The following is an 18,336-nucleotide window of genomic DNA, read 5'->3' as shown; positions in this document are numbered from 1 at the left end:
GGCAGAGGGTGGAGCCGTTACGCCGGTAGAGACCGACGAGAAGCCCTCCTCTGTTGTGCGTTCTCCCGTTCGTCCAGGCGAACCGTCTTTTGTGCCGCATAGTACACCGTATCCAATGTCGAGTGCTGATCATATGCTTGCTGTTAAATTAAAGGAATTAGAGCTGGAGGTTAAGCGGGAGGAGAGGGAGACAAAAAGGCTTCGATTGAGGGAGTTGGAGTTGGAGTTGGAGGGAGAGAGACGATTTCGCGATCTTCATGGGCGGCCATTGTCGGCTATGGAGTCGCCGGGACGTGCTCCTCTATGTCGCTCGCTCGGCTGCCCTCAGGTCCTGTGCCTGTTTCTTCTAATCGTCCTCCTATTCCTGATGGGAATGTGGTTCCCGTATTTGGACGTAAGCAAGCATATTAATTTGGTACCGTCTTTTAGAGAAGCGGAGGTGGACTCCTATTTCACGGCTTTTGAACGTGTGGCCGCTGCGTTGCAATGGCCTAAAGAGATGTGGGCTCTGCTATTGCAGTGTAAATTGGTTGGAAAAGCCCAAGAAGTTTGTTCAGCATTGCCGGTGGAAAAAAGTCTTGACTATGACATGATTAAAACAACTGTTCTACGTGCTTACGAGCTAGTGCCTGAAGCGTACAGACAAAAATTTAGAGCCCATTTGAAAACAGACAAACAAACCTTTGTGGAGTTTGCGAGAGAAAAACATACTTTGTTTGATAAGTGGTGTGCAGCGAGTAAAGTTTCTAGCTTTGAGGATCTGAGAGAGTTAATTCTGTTAGAAGATTTTAAAAGGTGTGTTTCAGAAACTTTGGTGGTTCACCTAAATGAACAAAAGGTGACATCTCTTTCTGCCGCCGCCGTTATGGCTGATGAATTTGTCTTAACGCATCGTACTGTTTTTTCTCCTATGGTGAAGTCTGATAAGTTCGCTGTCCAGGGTGCTGAAGTGCAGTTAAAAGGTAGAGAGTGGGGTTCTAAGTTCAATCGGGGTGGGACCTATGGGGGAGGGAGAACGGCGAAAATTCGAGCAGGTGAAGGCCGGGTATGTTTTTACTGTCTGAGTCCTGGTCACTTGATTGCCGATTGCGAAGCTTGGAAAAAAAAGAATGTGTCGGCTAAAGCTAAGGGTGTGGGATTTGTACATTCTTTTTCTTCTGTCTCTCCTCGGACTGGTTACGAACCATTTTTGCTTGATGGTTATGTCGCAATTAGTGCTGATAATAAAACTAAGCAAGTTACTTTGCTTCGTGATACTGGTGCGGCCCAATCTATAGTATTGGACACTATGTTAGATTTATCGCCTGAAACTCATACCAATACAGATGTGTTGTTGCGTGGAGTAGGCTCTGACTGTATAAAGGTTCCGTTACATCGAATATATCTGAAGTCAGATTTAGTGACAGGTTATGTCACTGTAGCAGTGTGTCCAAAGCTCCCAGTGGAAGGGGTTGAGTTTATTCTTGGGAATGATTTGGCCGGGGGGAAAGTGTTCCCACCTCCCGTAGTAGTGGATACACCTGAAGTGTGTACTGATGAAATCACTGAACCACTTTTAAAAATGTTCCCTGCATGTGTGGTGACGCGAGCACAAGCTCGTAAGTTTGATGATGCTGTCAGTTTGTCTGGTTCATTCATGTGTGGTCCTGGGGGTAGCGACCTTTCTCCGCATCAAACGAAAAAGGTGAGCGATGCGCCAAATATTTCTCTGTGTGAAATGTCGTTGCAGATGGGGCGTAAACAGTTAGTGGCTGCGCAACGAGAGGATCTCACGCTGTCTAAATGCATCGCGGCTGCAGATAACGCCCGATCTAATGACTCCAAAGTAAGGTTTTTTTGGGATGGTGAGGTTCTGATGAGAGAGTGGGGGTCTACAGATAAGGTATGCCAAATTGTGGTTCCTAAGGGTTTTCGTGATCAGATTTTGAATTTAGCACATGATCATGTGTTGTCTGGTCATTTAGGTATCCGAAAGACTTACCAGCGCATTCTAAGATACTACTTCTGGCCGGGGATGAAAGCCGATGTAGCTGCTTATTGCCGTTCATGTCATGTTTGTCAGGTGGTAGGTAAACCGAACCAGAAAATTCCACCTGCTCCATTGCATCCGATTCCCGTAATGGGAGAACCATTTGAGCGCATCTTAATAGATTGTGTGGGTCCCCTGCCTAAATCTAAATCTGGGCATCAGTATATTCTGACTATGATGTGTACGGCCACCCGTTTTCCAGAAGCCATTCCCTTACGTAGTATTAGGGCAAAAGTGGTGGTGAAGGAGATAATTAACTTTTGTTCAAAATTTGGGTTACCTAGAGTGATACAGACAGATCAAGGGTCTAATTTTACCTCGTCTCTTTTCACACAGGTTCTTCGCGAGCTCGGGGTAAAACATCAGCTATCGAGCGCCTACCATCCTGAGTCTCAAGGCGCGTTGGAACGTTTCCACCAGACTCTCAAAACGATGTTGCGGGTGTTTTGTGTGGAAACGGGCCGAGACTGGGATGAGGGGTTGCCGATGCTGTTATTTGCGGTACGTGAAACTGTGCAAGAGTCGTTGGGCTTTAGCCCCGCTGATCTTATTTTTGGACATACCGTGCGAGGTCCGCTTAAGGTGTTAAGGGAAAGGATGTTGGAGGAAAATTCTTCACCTATGTCTGTACTTGACTATGTGAGTCGAGTTCGAGAACGTTTGTGCCGTGCCTGTGAGGTGGCTAAGAAAAATCTTTCCATCACTCAGACGAAAATGAAAAGAATTTACGATCAACGAGGGGTGTATCGTAGTTTTGAGGCAAATGATTTGGTTCTCATTTTGTTACCAATTGTTGGTTCTCCACTGCAGGCCAGATTTTCCGGTCCTTACATGATTGCCGAAAAATTGAGTGAAACGAACTACGTAGTTCGTACTCCAGATCGTAGGAAAGAGTCGCGTCTGCCACGTGAATATGATAAAGCCGTATGTGAGTAGAGAGGGGAATGGTGGTGAGGCCATGCCTGTCTCTACTACCGTCATGACGCTTAATCCCGCTATTCATGTGGAAGATGATTTAAGTGTTCAAGTTGAAACGAGGCTGTGTGCTAGACTATCAAATTCTGAAATTCTTAGGAATATTGAAACACATTTAAATTACTTGTCTGTAAATTTTCGTAATGATGTGGTGAAGCTGATAAGAGAATTTCCTTCTATATTTTCCGATGATTTGTCATCAACGACTGTGCTGTTTCATGATATCGATGTAACTAATGCCGCTCCCATCAAACAGCACCCCTACCGTGTGAACCCTGTTAAGAGAGATGCCATGAGGGTAGAAGTTGATTATTTGTTGAACCATGGTCTTGCCGTTCCCAGTTCTAGCCCGTGGAGTTCGCCTTGCCTGTTAGTGCCAAAATCTGATGGCACTTTCAGGTTTTGTACCGACTACAGGAAAGTGAATGATGTCACAAAACCGGACTCGTTTCCCCTGCCTAGAATGGAGGACTGCGTTGATCGTGTTGGCTCGGCGCAGTTTGTTAGCAAGCTAGACCTGTTAAAGGGATATTGGCAGGTTCCGTTAACGGCCAGAGCTTCTGAAATTTCTGCTTTTGTTACACCGGACAATTTCCTTCAATATTCAGTGATGGCTTTCGGGATGCGAAATGCACCAGCCACCTTTCAGCGGCTGATGCACAAGGTTTTGTCTGGTGTGACAAACTGCGAAGCATACCTAGATGACGTGGTTGTTTATACCAACACTTGGAAAGAACACCTGAGAGTGTTGTGTGAGGTTTTCACACGCTTACAGGAGGCTTCTTTAACTATTAATTTGGCCAAATGTGAGTTTGGGAAGGCTATGGTCACGTACTTGGGTAAGCAGGTGGGACAGGGTTGTGTGCGTCCTGTGGATGCTAAGGTTTCGGCAATCTCCGAATTTCCACCCCCTAGGACTAAAAGGGAGCTGCGGCGTTTTCTGGGGATGGTGGGCTATTATAGGGGGTTTTGCAAGAATTTTGCTATGGTTGTGTCTCCCCTTACTGATTTGTTGAGTTCATCTAGAACGTTTTGTTGGAATGCAGAGTGTGAGCTTGCATTCCATGCTGCAAAGGATCTGATGTGTAATGCCCCTATACTCTCTGCCCCTGACTTCTCTCGTCCCTTCAAATTGGAGGTGGATGCAAGTGCTGTTGGAGCAGGGGCTGTATTGTTGCAGGAAAGTGATAAGGGAATTGATCATCCTGTAGCTTATTTCTCCAGAAAATTCCTTCGGGCACAGCGTAATTACAGCACTATCGAAAAAGAAGCTTTAGCTTTACTTCTAGCAATTCAGCACTTCGAGGTTTACGTTGGTGGCAGTATTTTGCCGGTAGTGGTTTATACAGACCACAATCCGTTGATTTTTCTTTCACGTATGGCGAATACAAATCAAAGGTTGATGAGGTGGTCCTTAATGGTCCAGGGGTTCAACCTGGACATACGATATAAGAAGGGTAGTGAAAATATACTTGCGGACTCTCTCTCTCGTGTTTATTGTGGGAATGTTGAAGATTAAGTGTCAAATTGTATTGACTTTTATGGGTGGGGGTGTTACGTCTGGGGACGTATCTCTCTCTCTTTCTCTCTCTTTTTCTCTCTCTCTCGCTCTTAGGTGACTCCGCCCTAATTGGACGTGAAGACGCATCTGCTGATTCGTCCCGGGGAAATCCAGCGTCTTTTGAAATAGTGGGACGTTGGAAGTGGAAGCCAGAGAGAGAGAGAGAGTTGTTGGCATTATTGTGTGTTGTGAATTGATCTTTGTGGTGACATAGTATTGGTCTTTTCTGAGTGAATAATTTGTGCAGTGTGTAATTGAGTTTACTTTGGTCTTTGTTATAGTGTTGATTTATAGTTTCCTGATTTTGTCTTTTTAATGAAATTTATTTTCTTTTGTTTTTGTTACTAATAAGGCTGTAGGGATTGGGTGCCGTTTTTCTTTATTGTAAACTCGTTTCTCCTGTTTTTGGTTTAGGTAGGGAGTCAGGGAAGAATGCTGTCATTTGTTTCTTTTTCTTTACTTAGATTATTTAGACTCCTGGGCATAGTTAGTGTTATATTTTGTTTGTTGTTTTGGCTTTGCCCACTCGAAGAGAGAGCCTTTTACTGTGTTACTATAAGTGAGATTTAAAAACAAGAAAATAAATTCACCAATACAGAGTATGATCTCAGAATTCTTTATTTATGTTGCCTTCCCTGACCCTAGACCGGGGTCGTAACATACTATTGACCATTCTGAGTGAGCTGAGTGAAGGGAAAGATGGGTGAGGGGAAGGAAGGGGATGAAAAGGAACTGATGCATATGTGAGAGAGGCATCTTTCCACGTTTTCTCTCAGTGGGATGTGGAAAGAGATGTCTGTATGTTAATACACTATGTGTGAGTGTTGTCCATCTCAGAAGTTTAAAGTGTCTGAGGTTTTGTAATTCTTACAGCTGCAAGCAGCAATTATGGAGCCAAGCACTCGAGGCAAAATGAGGAGCTAAGCATAGCATGGAGCACAGGCCCGGCGCCACAAGGGGGCGGCCAGACTTTAGTTTAGCATGTATAATAGTGTAACTCATAGTGTAAAATAGTCTAACTGATTGCTTTTAGATGGAAAACTGCCCATAACTCCTGGTCTAGGATCTGTTTTCTTCATAATAATAGCATAACGAAATAGATTTGGAAAGAGTCAAATGATTTTACAATGCATTTTCACAGAGGGGAGCAAAGTAGCCAATCACAGACATATTTGTTGATTTCTACAAACGCAATGGCCAGTCAGAGGTGTTTAGGTTGGAATCCACACACTCATCGCTTTTTGTCCAGCGTCGAGTTCTATCATGCTCGTAACTTCATTAAAAAAAAGGTTTCATTGTGTGGTCACATTACAGTTTTTTACAATCGCTAGGACACATCTCTCAATACTAAAGTCACTTTTTCAAAACTCTTCACACACTTCTCCTAACCAACTTTCAGCTTGGCACAGCAATTAGTTCCACATTCAAAATGCACAACAACTATCAAAACACTTCATACATGTCTCAGACCAGCTCATTCTTTCATAACACTAGCAAGGGTTGTCAGTTAACAAACACACTTGGTCATCTATAAAAGTAAGACCTAAAAAACACTAACAACAGGTGACATTAAACAATGTTTTCTTCTGTAAAAGAAGGACACCTACTTAGGACTACTGTTTACAGCAAAATATATGTTACAGGAATGAATTAGACATGATGCTATATGTTTCAATATATATATATATTTTTTTAATTTTCAAAGTTATTCCAAAATGCAGGAATTTGTATATACATTTGTATATATTGTATTGTAGGAATCCTCTACGTACTGCATTTGGCCACATATTCTCATCCACATCACACTGGTCGCACCTAGGAAAGAATCTTTTGGCATGCCTGATCCATCCCTGGCAATCTTCTGCTGATACACTATATTGCCAGAAGTATTGGGTCACCCCCATCTAATGAACAGGTTTGACTACTTTAGTAATTTCCATGAGTACAAATCTTACAGTTTTTTACGATTGTTTACACACTAAAATAAAAATTTCCACACAATTTGCAAAATTCTACTCCAATGAGCAAAACACCTTCACAGATTTGCACAACATTACACACAATGTCTGCTTCACCCTTTTTGCAAAACATTACACACAGTGATTTGTAAAACTCTACACACATTTTCACACCTTAGACACAGATAAGGATTGTGAGGTTATTCCTTGTCATTACAAAGCCCCGGATTGCCAGTGACCACACTAATGAACGAATTGGATAATCACATCCACCAGGTGTGGAAGCACACATGTGCTAATTTGAAAACGCAGCACTCAGGTGTGCTATAAAAGGCAGCAGGTGAGTTCACTTGTCTTCAACAAAAATGGAAGAAGCTAGAAAAAGAAGAAGAAGAGTGAGAATGAGAGGGGGAGCTCAAAGAGGAGATGAAGGAGGTAGAGGTAGAGAAAGAGGAAGAGGAAGAGGAGAAGGAGATAGAGGAAGAGGCCTAGGTAGAGGAAGAGGAGAAGGAGAAGGAGATAGAGGAAGAGGCCCAGGTAGAGGAAGAGGAGAAGGAGATAGAGGAAGAGGCCTAGGTAGAGGAAGAGGAGAAGGAGATAGAGGAAGAGGCCTAGGTAGAGGAAGAGGTAGAGAAGGACCTCAAGAGTTGATAGAACCTGAACAAAGAAGACGAGGACCAAATCTGACTCAAGAAATCCGTGCAACACTTATTGACCATGTTATCAACCATGGACTGACACTGATGGAAGCTGGACAAAGAGTTCAACCAAATCTCAGCAGAAATACTGTTGCGTCAGTAATTCTGACATTTCATCGAGAAAACGGGAAAGCTAACCACACAGTACATTGAAACTGAAGCTTGCTGTACTTATCATCAATATTGTTTACTGTGACATTTGACAGTAGGCTGCATGTGTATTTTTTTTTTTAGTGGTGGGCATAGATAAAAAAATTTAATCTAGATTAATCTCACTGTAATCTTGGAATTAATCTAGATTAATCTACATTAAAATGGCTCATTTGAATTCTGCCAACTAGATCAGAATAAGTTTACTACTAGTAGTAAACAACTAGCAGTCATCAAGAATTTAATATTGATAATAATATTGAAGACATTGTATGATTATTCCTTAAAGATAAGGTTTTAATAGTTTTAGTAGTAGTAGTTTATTACGTTCTGCCCAATGTCTTCAAGTGAAACCCAACTTTTATTTTGACGGGTTGCCGTGAGGATAGTTTTTCTCAAATGAAACGCTCGAATGCTAATGAAGTGACTCTCAGAGCAGTTCTGGAGATGTTGTTCATGTATTTATGTCCTCATTTAGTGAGACGACAGACGTTAATATCGCCGCAAGCGTCGCGGTCTTCTGTATGAGTAGTGAACAAACCCGTGCGTCTGCGCCATACATTAACACAGAGACACACAGAAGTCATATTTAAATAGATGTTTTGCGGCTTAATATTTACAAATAGGAGTGGGAGTGTGCTCACTTGTGTGTGCGCTTACGTTTGTTTGTGTGTGTGTGTGCGAACCGGGGCGGAACGCGATACAGAGAGCGCGACCATGTAACATAGAGACAGAAATGACTTGCCGATTTCCATTGGGAAGCTTCTTAAAAATAAATTTTCCCTGAAGCAAACCCGGCGGCTTTATAGCTGCATCCATGTTAGCACATATACACACAGGTTCGAAGACTCGTTCTCGCCCCCTACAGTGCTATTCGGGCTAGGTATACATCCGCGCTAAAATATCGAGGTGAAAGTCTTCATAGCTTGCGTAGTATAGACCCAGCTCCCAACCCAACTTTGAGAATAGATTAACGGCGATATTTTTTTTATCGCCCGATAAGAGTCTTCTTCCTCAAAAAAAATCAAATATACATGAAGCAAGAAATTCAGAGAGAGTGAAACATCTGCGCAATGAGTATGTGGAGGTATGTATTGTTCATCTTGCTATGGTGTGGTATTGTGCACTGCTCATAATGTTCTGCCACAAAAAAATACTGTGCAATAGATATTGAATAGCATCCTATTGTCTTTTACTGTGTTTCAGAGAGTCTTGCAAATGGATGCTGCAGAAATTCAACATGAATTTATATATGTGGATGAGGCTGGATTTAACCTTGCGAAAACAAGAAGAGGGAGAAATGTAATTGGACACAGGGCAATCACCAATGTGCCAGGGCAGCGAGGGGGTAACATCACCCTTTGCGCTGCTATTACACATAATGGGGTCCTCCACCACCATGCAAATCTGGGACCCTATAATGCAAATCTAATACTTGCATTTCTTCACAGATTGCACGAGATTGTCACAGCATTAAACCAAGTGGACCAGATGCGGTACATTGTCGTTTGGGACAATGTCTCATTCCATCGGGCTGCTCTGGTCCAGAATTGGTTCCATGAGCACCCTGAATTTGAAGTCTTATACCTTCCCCCATACTCCCCCTTCCTGAATCCAATAGAAGAGTTTTTGGTCCCACTTTATATTAGGTGGCCTTAACTACTGTGTACTTACATTTAAATTAATCATTTGATACAATGCACTTATTGCATACATACATGTTTTTACATTGTACTTATATTTTTAAAAATACCTATATGTACTTACATCTGTAATTAATTTCTGTAATTACATTTATAATTACACTGTTGACCCATCCCTTACACCTTAAACCTACCCATACCACCAAATCTGTCCCTAACCTTACCCATATCCCACCTCAATAGCAGCTAAAGTGTTTTGCAATACAATATGAACACAATAAGTACATTGTACTTATTTTTTGATGTAAGTACATACAGTAGTAGTTAAGGCCACCTAATATGTTGTATAAAGTGTAACCAAGTTTTTTTTCAGCATGGCGGTGGAAGGTATACGACCTGCGGCCCTATGACCATTTGCCCCTCATTCAGGCCATGGAGCAGGCCTGTGACCATATCGAAGCAGCTTCTGTGCAGGGGTGGATTCGTCACACGAGGCGATTCTTCCAACGGTGCTTTGCCAATGAAGACACAGCCTGTGACGTGGATGAAATCTTATGGCCTGATCCAGCCAGACGGAGAGATGATGAATAGTTACAGTATTCTTGTTGCTTTTACAGTAGTTTCTTCAGAGTCAAAGTGTATGTACTTCATGCAGTAATTTTTATTTGTCTACAGATTTTATTTGTTTCATTGATTTCATTGTTGATTGATTACTGTAACTGATTATGGTAAGAAATACTGTAAGTATTGAAATAAATACTTGAAATATTCAGTCTGCAGCATCAGTGTTGTGCAGTGCTTGGTAAGTTTATAGTAGGCCTATTTGTGTACATTCTCCCTATATCTCAAACTAATCATGAAGAATGTTGTGGGTTTGTCACTATTTATTTTTATTTTTTTCATCTAAATTATCCCTTGCATAACAATGTCTGGCCAAAAATCTAGCACATGCTATTTCGTAAAATTAGTTTTTTTACAAATGTGTTTTTTTTTTTATCACAGCAGTGTGAAACTGGCTGCAATAGTGTCTGATCATTGAGGACTGTGTTGGTTAAATGGAAACTAATAGCATTTTCACAAATATGTGTATATGTTTTGACTGAAGTGTGTCATTTTTCAAACAATCTAGGAATTATGCAAATTGAGTGTGGTGTTTGGATAATTGTGATTATATTTTGAAAAAAAGAACCCGGTTTTCAAAATTGCGTGTAAACAATTGAAAAAAAAACTATAATTTTTAAGCATATAATGATATTCTAAGGAATTGTTTGCTTCTAATTTTATAGCAACAGTTTGGACAGGACTCTTTTCTATTCTAACATGTCAATGCCTCTGTGTATAAGGCAAGGTTCAAAAAGAAATGATTGATTGAGTCCGTGTGGAAGAACTTGACTGGTCTGCAAAAAGCCAAGTCCTAACCCCAGCTGAACACCTCTAGTGTGACTTTAAATGCAGACCTTGAGCCTAAAACTCATCACTAAACACCAATGACTTGTACATACACTATATGGACAAAAGTATTGGGATGACCCCTTCTTTAGAACAGAAAAAGCACTTCCAAAACTGTGGCAACGAAGATGGAAACATAATTCATTTATTTAAAAATTGTATTTCCATCTCTGTTGCAACAGTTTTGGAAGTGTCTATAATGACTGTACCCATGTGTACAAGTTATTGGTGTTTAGTGATGAATTGGCTGCACTCGCAGACCAGCCTCTCTCATTGAAAGACCATGATTTATTACATGATCAGTTATAGTTGCCCTGATCTCATCTGAGACTACAGCTCTTGATCTTCCTCTTATTCTTCTTCCACCACGCATACGTCGGCCTCTTGCTCTTTCAGCCATTTCTCTATGTCCGGCTTGGTCCATGTTTACATCACAATGCAAATTATTCAATGCAAATACTTTTTATAGATGATAATGAAATTACAGTTTTTCTCGATTGCTAACACACTATAACTGACTCATTAGGCCCATTTTTCCAAACCATTCATACAGTTCTCAAAACAAAGACATGTTTCTCAAAACGTTTAACACATTTCACCTGTTTGCACACACGTTCCAATTGGCTCAGTGTTTTCTGCAAAACTCTACACAAAAACGCCATCATTTTGCACAGGTTTAACCATGTTCTCATTTAGAAAACTCAAACACACAATATAACTACCTCAAGCATCAAAAAATGACTAAGAAGACTAAGAAACCGCTATAACAAATAAGGATACTACCAATACTGTAATGCAATTTGGCTGAGGATGCTGAATGAATGAATGAATGAATTTATTTATTCATTCATTCACAGTAACTGACAGTATAGTCCAGTGTGTGTTTACTATATATTCAGTTGTTTGGTCTTTGAACTTTTCTCTTCTAGTGATTTTCATCTACTGTAAGATATCTTTACAGTCGTGTAATGAAAGTAAACTTTTCTTAAAGTTTATCTCTGAATTTTACTGTATCTGCACCCCTTTATTTATGCTGTATACCGTAACAGACATTGACTAGCAAAAGGATTCCTGTTTCCCAAAAGGAGGTTTTTGTAACAGTGTTTTGAATTGATCTCACTAGTGTTCTCTAGACAGGAACGTAGTCTGAGTATTTGACAGGTTTGTGTATCATCTGAGGCCAAAGTTTGAGTCTGACAAAGGAGAATATGTTTTTGACTAAACTATTTGATTTTGACCTGGAAGTTTGAAGTTTGCACAAGTTAGTGTGTAATTTTGAGATTGTGTTTATAGTTGTGAGAAAATGGTGAATTGTTTCATGAATTGTGTGTTAGCAATCGAGAAAAACTGTATGTAAAGGAGTAACACATGTAGGTCTTCAGCTACAAAAGGAATCACCTGTAGTTGGTCCAACGGTTTTGATAGCATTTAATTTATTTTTCTAAATATATTTTACTGTAATAAAATATTATTGTAGAAATGCAGAAAATGCTGTTTTATTCAGTTTTGTATTATGTTATTGTTTTGAACTCAAGTTTAACAATTTTGAAAAGAGTATGTAAATGTGTGCAAACTGGGCTGTAGGTACACAGAGTTTTGACAGTTGTGTCGAAATGAGAAAAGAATTCATGGAATTTGAAAGAAGTAGTCAATGAATGCATGTTGTACCAAAGCAATGAAAAATGATCCACAGTTTAGCTCACACAGACTGTTGTTGTGCTCACTGTGTGAAGAGTTTTGAAAAAGTGACTTTAGTATTGAGAGATGTGTCCTAGCGATTGTAAAAAACTGTAATTAGTTAAAACGGAACTTTGTAAGATCGTGATGAATGAGTGACAGTTTTTAATCATTTTAAAGGGAGTGCTCTTTGCATGCTACAGGTGCTGGTCATATAATTAGAATATCATCAAAAAGTTGATTTATTTCACTAATTCCATTCAAAAATTATATTTATTCATTACACACAGACTGATATATTTCAAATGTTTATTTCTTTTAATTTTGATGATTAGAGCTTACAGCTCATGAAAGTCAAAAATCAGTATCTCAAAATATTAGAATATTTATATTTGAGTTTGAATAAATGACCATCCCTACAGTATAAATTCTGGATATCTCTTGTTCTTTGAAACCACAATAATGGGGAAGACTGCTGACTTGGCAATGATCCAGAAGACGAACATTGACACCCTCCACAAAGAGGGTAAGTCACAGAAGGTCATTACTGAAAGGTGTGGCTGTTTACAGAGTGCTATATCAAAGCATATTAAATGCAAAGTTGACTGGAAGGAAGAATTTGGGTAGGAAAAGGAGTGTATGAGAGTGTGTGAAAGTGTATGAGAGTGTGTGAGACTGTGAGAGTGTGCAAGAGTGTATGAGAGTGTGCGAGATTGTATGAGAGTGTGTGAGAGTGTATGAGAGTGTGAGATTGTATGAGAGTGTGAGAGTGTATGAGAGTGTGTGAGATTGTATGAGAGTGTGTGAGACTGTGAGAGTGTGCAAGAGTGTATGAGAGTGTGCGAGATTGTATGAGAGTGTGTGAGAGTGTATGAGAGTGTGAGATTGTATGAGAGTGTGAGAGTGTATGAGTGTGTGAGATTGTATGAGAGTGTGAGAGTGTATGAGAGTGTGTGAGATTGTATGAGAGTGTGTGAGAGTGTATGAGAGTGTGTGAGATTGTATGGGAGTGTGTGAGAATGTATGAGAGTGTGTGAGATTGTATGATAGTGTGCGAGATTTTATGAGAGTGTGTGAGATTGTATGAGAGTGGTTGAGATTGTATGGGAGTGTGTGAGAATGTATGAGAGTGTGTGAGATTGTATGAGAGTTTGTGAGACTGTATGAGAGTGTGTGAGATTGTATGGGAGTGTGTGAGAATGTATGAGAGTGTGTGAGATTGTATGGGAGTGTGTGAGATTGTAGGACAGTTTGCAACCTGGTCTCATAAAAATACGTACCTCTGCGCACTTTTTGTGCGACACCGTTTTATGTATACCTTGCTGCATGTTTCGCGGCAGTTTCAAATAGAAATGTCCACTGAGTGGCGCTAAAACACAGGTTCAATATGTGAACCCTGGCACGTTTTTATTCCGTAGATATTGGTACGTATTGCTGTTTTTTTATTACGTTGCTTCAGATACGTATTGCGGCAGTTCAGAATTCAAATATCCGGGGACTGTCGCTAAAGGTTAATGCTCTATCGTGTTGGAAATATGCCCAACACCAAATCCAGCCCTAAACCTACCCGATAGTGTTAACAAATGCAAAACTGATATAAAAATGTATCAGCTGATGCAACTGTGCCATTTGAACTTCCTTTTACGCAGATTTTAACTGCTTTGTCGAACCGTAGTTACACGGGATTCGAACCGGTGCTTCTCGTCTCCTAAATCCATCTCCGTAATCCGTGAGCTACCGAACAAAATTGTCATTTATGAAAACCCATAGATATGAAGCTGGATGTGTGGATTGCTAATGTTCAAAAGCATCAGTTTTCAAATCTCCCAGCATATTAATATTGTTTTGAAGTCATAGCATGATATTCTTCAAGTAATTGTGCGAAAATTACGCTTTATTAATCGCAACTCTGTAAATTTGTGTGAAAGTGTTCATTTATTTTGGAAACTGCAGTGATATGTACTTATTGGTACATATTTCATGTCACGCTAAAAAGTGCACCCAGGTACGTAAATGCCATGAGACCAGGTAGCGAGTTTGTGAGACTGTATGAGTGTGTGAAAGTGTATGAGAGTGTATGAGAGTGTGTGAGATTGTATGGGAGTGTGTGAGATTGTATGAGAGTGTGTGAGAATGTACGAGAGTGTGTGAGAGTGTGTGAAAGTGTATGAGAGTGCGTGAGAGTGTGTGAGTGTATGAGAGTGTGTGAGATTGTATGGGAGTGTGTGAGAGTGTATGAGAGTGTGTGAGATTGTATGAGAGTGTGTGAGAGTGTGTGAAAGTGTATGAGAGTGCGTGAGAGTGTGTGAGTGTATGAGAGTGTGTGAGATTGTATGGGAGTGTGTGAGAGTGTATGAGAGTGTGTGAGATTGTATGGGAGTGTGTGATATTGTAGGAGAGTTTGTGAGAGTGTGTGAGAGTGTGTGAAAGTGTATGAGAGTGTGTGAGTGTGTGAGAGTGTATGAGAGTGTGTGAGCTTGTATGGGAGTGTGTGATATTGTAGGAGAGTTTGTGAGACTGTATGAGAGTGTGTGAAAGTGTATGAGAGTGTGTGAGAGTGTGTGAGTGTATGAGAGTGTGTGAGAGTGTATGAGAGTGTGTGAAAGTGTATGAGAGTGTGTGAGAGTGTGTGAGTGTGTGTGAAATTGTATGAGAGTGTATGAGAGTGTGTGAGATTGTATGGGAGTGTGTGAGAGTGTGTGAGTGTGTGAAAGTGTATGAGAGTGTATGAGAGTGTGTGAGAGTGTATGAGAGTGTGTGAGATTGTATGGGAGTGTGTGAGAGTGTGTGAGTGTGTGAAAGTGTATGAGAGTGTGTGAGAGTGTATGAGAGTGTGTGAAAGTGTATGAGAGTGTGTGAGAGTGTGTGAGTGTGTGAGAGTGTATGAGAGTGTGTGAGAGTGTATGAGAGTGTGTGAGAGTGTATGAGAGTGTGTGAGATTGTATGGGAGTGTGAGATTGTAGGAGAGTTTGTGAGACTGTATGAAAGTGAATGAGAGTGTGTGAAAGTGTATGAGAGTGTGTGAAAGTGTATGAGAGTGTGTGTGAGAGTGTGTGTGCGAGTTTTTGTGAAAAGTCAGGTCATAGATTTGTATAATGACAAAGGTATGACATAGGTATTACAAGGTGAAGGTGACAGCTCAGGACATTGACCCATGTCCCCACTTTTCAAAACGCTTATAAATCACACAGAGTGAGGTTTTTTTGGGGAAAGTTGAAATGCACAGTCTCCTGTAAGGGGCAGGTTTAGGTGTAGGGTTGGTGTAGGGCAATAGCACATAGTGTAAGTACACTATAAAAACCATTACGCCTATGGGATGTCCCCACTTTTCACAAAAACGAACATGTGTGAGTGTATGAGACTGTGTGAGACTGTGTGAGAGTGTGTGAGCGTGTGTGAGAGTGTGTGTGTGTGTTGGTATCTGTGGTTTACGGGGACACAAATTTGTTTAATGGCATGGGTATGACAAAGGTATTAAAATTTGAAGGTGGTTTATGAGGACACTGCCTATGTCCCCGTAATTCAAAAGGCTTAAGAAACATACTAAATGGCGAGGTTTTTTTTCAAATCTAAAAATGCACAAAGTTTCCTGTAAGGGGTAGGGTTAGGTGTAGGGTTGGTGTAGGGCAATAGCACATACAGTTTGTATGGTATAAAAACCATTATGCCGATGGAGAGTCCCTGTAAACCACAAATACCAACGTGTGTGTGTGTGTGTGTGTTTATGTGTGTGTACCTGTCTTTCTATTCAGCTGGGGACTTAAACCTGAATACACACAGACTCATGGGGACTCGTGTCACGGTGGGGACCTAAATTGAGATCTCCACGGGTAAACAAGCTAATAAATCACACAGAATGGAGTGTATTGGAAATCTGAAATAGCACAATGTTTCCTGTAAGGGGTAGTGTTAGGTGTAGGGTTGGTGTAGGGCAATAGCACATACAGTTTGTACAATATAAAAACCATTACGCCTATGTGATATCCCCACTTTTCACAAAAACAAACGTGTGTGTGTGTGTGTGAGAGAGAGAGTGTGTGAGAGTATATGAGAGTGTGTGAGATTGTATGGGAGTGTGTGAGAAAACGCTGAAAACATTTTTTACAGTATTGCTCTCATTATAGCGTTATGTAGGCTATATGACAGTAGTTATTAATGTTCTGCTTTTCTGTTTTGAGCTGTGCACGCTGAAGATCACCACTAGAATGAAGCAGTTTGATAGGGGGGGTTTAACCAATGGGATTTAACTCGTCAGATTTATTTCATATAGAATATGCTCCGTTATTTATACAACATAATGTTGATATTACGACTATCTGCACAAAATCCCCCGAATGCAGAAGTGAACATGTCTGTGCTGCTCTGAATGTGTAAATCCTGTTGTGGACATGTTCTTCACACAATAGCATGCAGAAACAAGTCAACTAAACTCTAAAATTTCACAGCATTTATAATAAATGTTATAATGTTAAAGGGTCATGAAACCCCAGAACGCAATTTTTGAGATGTGAACAGATATGCACAGACTGCATTTCAGTGAAAACACTAATAGTGCAAAAAATATACTACATACACTACTCTCGGAGTGTGTTATAGATAGGCTGCAGGGTCGGGAGAGGGCCGTTTCTATGTCACTCGTTTCTGAGCCCTTTTCTGCATTTATTCATGAGAAGCGGAGAGTGTCATAAATTGTATAGATTAATTTTCTGAGGTCTCTGGTTTAAAGATGAATAAGAATAAATCCATTTTATTCTCTCTTAAAGACTGTCCATTGAAAGGAATTAATAGGATACCTATTAAAGACACTGTCACATACCTTGGTATAGTAATATGTAAAGATTTGAAGCAAAGAAATGCATTTTAAGCCTGTTGTTGAGAAGATTAAAAACAGATATAATACTTGGTTAATGAGAGATTTGTCCTTATTTGGTCGTATTTTACTGTCAAAGGCAGAAGGGATTTCAAGGTCTGTATATGTATCAATGTCAATGGAAGTTCCAAAGTGTGTTGTTAAGGATTTGGATAAGATTCTCTATGATTTCATTTATGAAAAAAACAAATATATTTTAAATAATAGTAAAGAATTTGGGGGTCTTGAAGTGTTAAATTTTACAGACCTCAATGAGGTATTTAAAATAAAATGGATAACTGAGTACATTAAAAATAAAGATACTGTGTTGCATATACTCCCCAATTTGATCTTTAATTCTTTGGGTGGTATTCATTTTCTTTTAAAATGTAATTTTTCTGTTAATAAAATCCCAATTAAATTAGCGAGTTTTCATAAGCAGCAACTGCTGACTTGGCAATTAGTCTATAAGCACAGCAATTTCACACCACATTGGTATTTTGTGTGGAATAATAGAGATATCTTGTATTTAAAAAAATCTCTCTTTAATCAATCATGGTATGACAATGGAATATTTACCGTTAGTCAGTTGCTTAATGAACATGGTTTGCTTTTGTCATATTCAGAATTTCTTTAAAAATGTCAAATTCCTGTGAAACCAAAAGACTATGCTGTTATTTTTTATGCAATTCCAAGTAAAGTTGTCAAGACACAATAGAAAATGTAATGGTTTTAATGGTTATAATGGGAATTGTATTGGTTTTAATGGAAACTATAATGGTGTCTACTGGTATGTGATGGATTCTATTGGTGGGATGTTAAATCCTATTGGAATTTTTTTTTTACAGTTTTACTGGAAAAAGCTAATGGTTTATAATGGTATTTTAATGGAAACCATTGGAATTTCTGTGATGGTTTCTATTGGGCTTCTATTGTTTTTTTTATCAGGGAGGGTTTGTTCATTCTTAAATTACCTCAGGTGTCGCCTCCAAAGACCATCCTAAACAGAAGAGCTCAAATGGAATCCTGGTAACTTTTTTAATTTCAACAGACTTTTAAGTCCTCTTGTTGGGAAAAAAACCCCGGCAAGAACAAAGGAAACCGATATAACATTTAAACAAAAGACAATAACTAAAGTAGCCCATCAATAACCGTTGTAATTCTCTACTAACATGAAAGATCGTAGGCCTACGTGACATACGTGATATCATTGAAATTACTCTAAGAACACTTTCCCAGCTCGTGCAATGTAAATGTACAGCCAATCACAATCCACCTGACTTATAGGAACTCCAGCATTCAAAACAACAGACAACATAACTGCACGAGCTCAAAATAAACTTTTGG

The sequence above is a fragment of the Onychostoma macrolepis genome, chromosome 22 (assembly GCF_012432095.1).
Source record: "Onychostoma macrolepis isolate SWU-2019 chromosome 22, ASM1243209v1, whole genome shotgun sequence".
Lineage (NCBI taxonomy): Eukaryota > Metazoa > Chordata > Actinopteri > Cypriniformes > Cyprinidae > Onychostoma > Onychostoma macrolepis.
Note: the sequence above shows the minus strand (reverse complement) of the source record.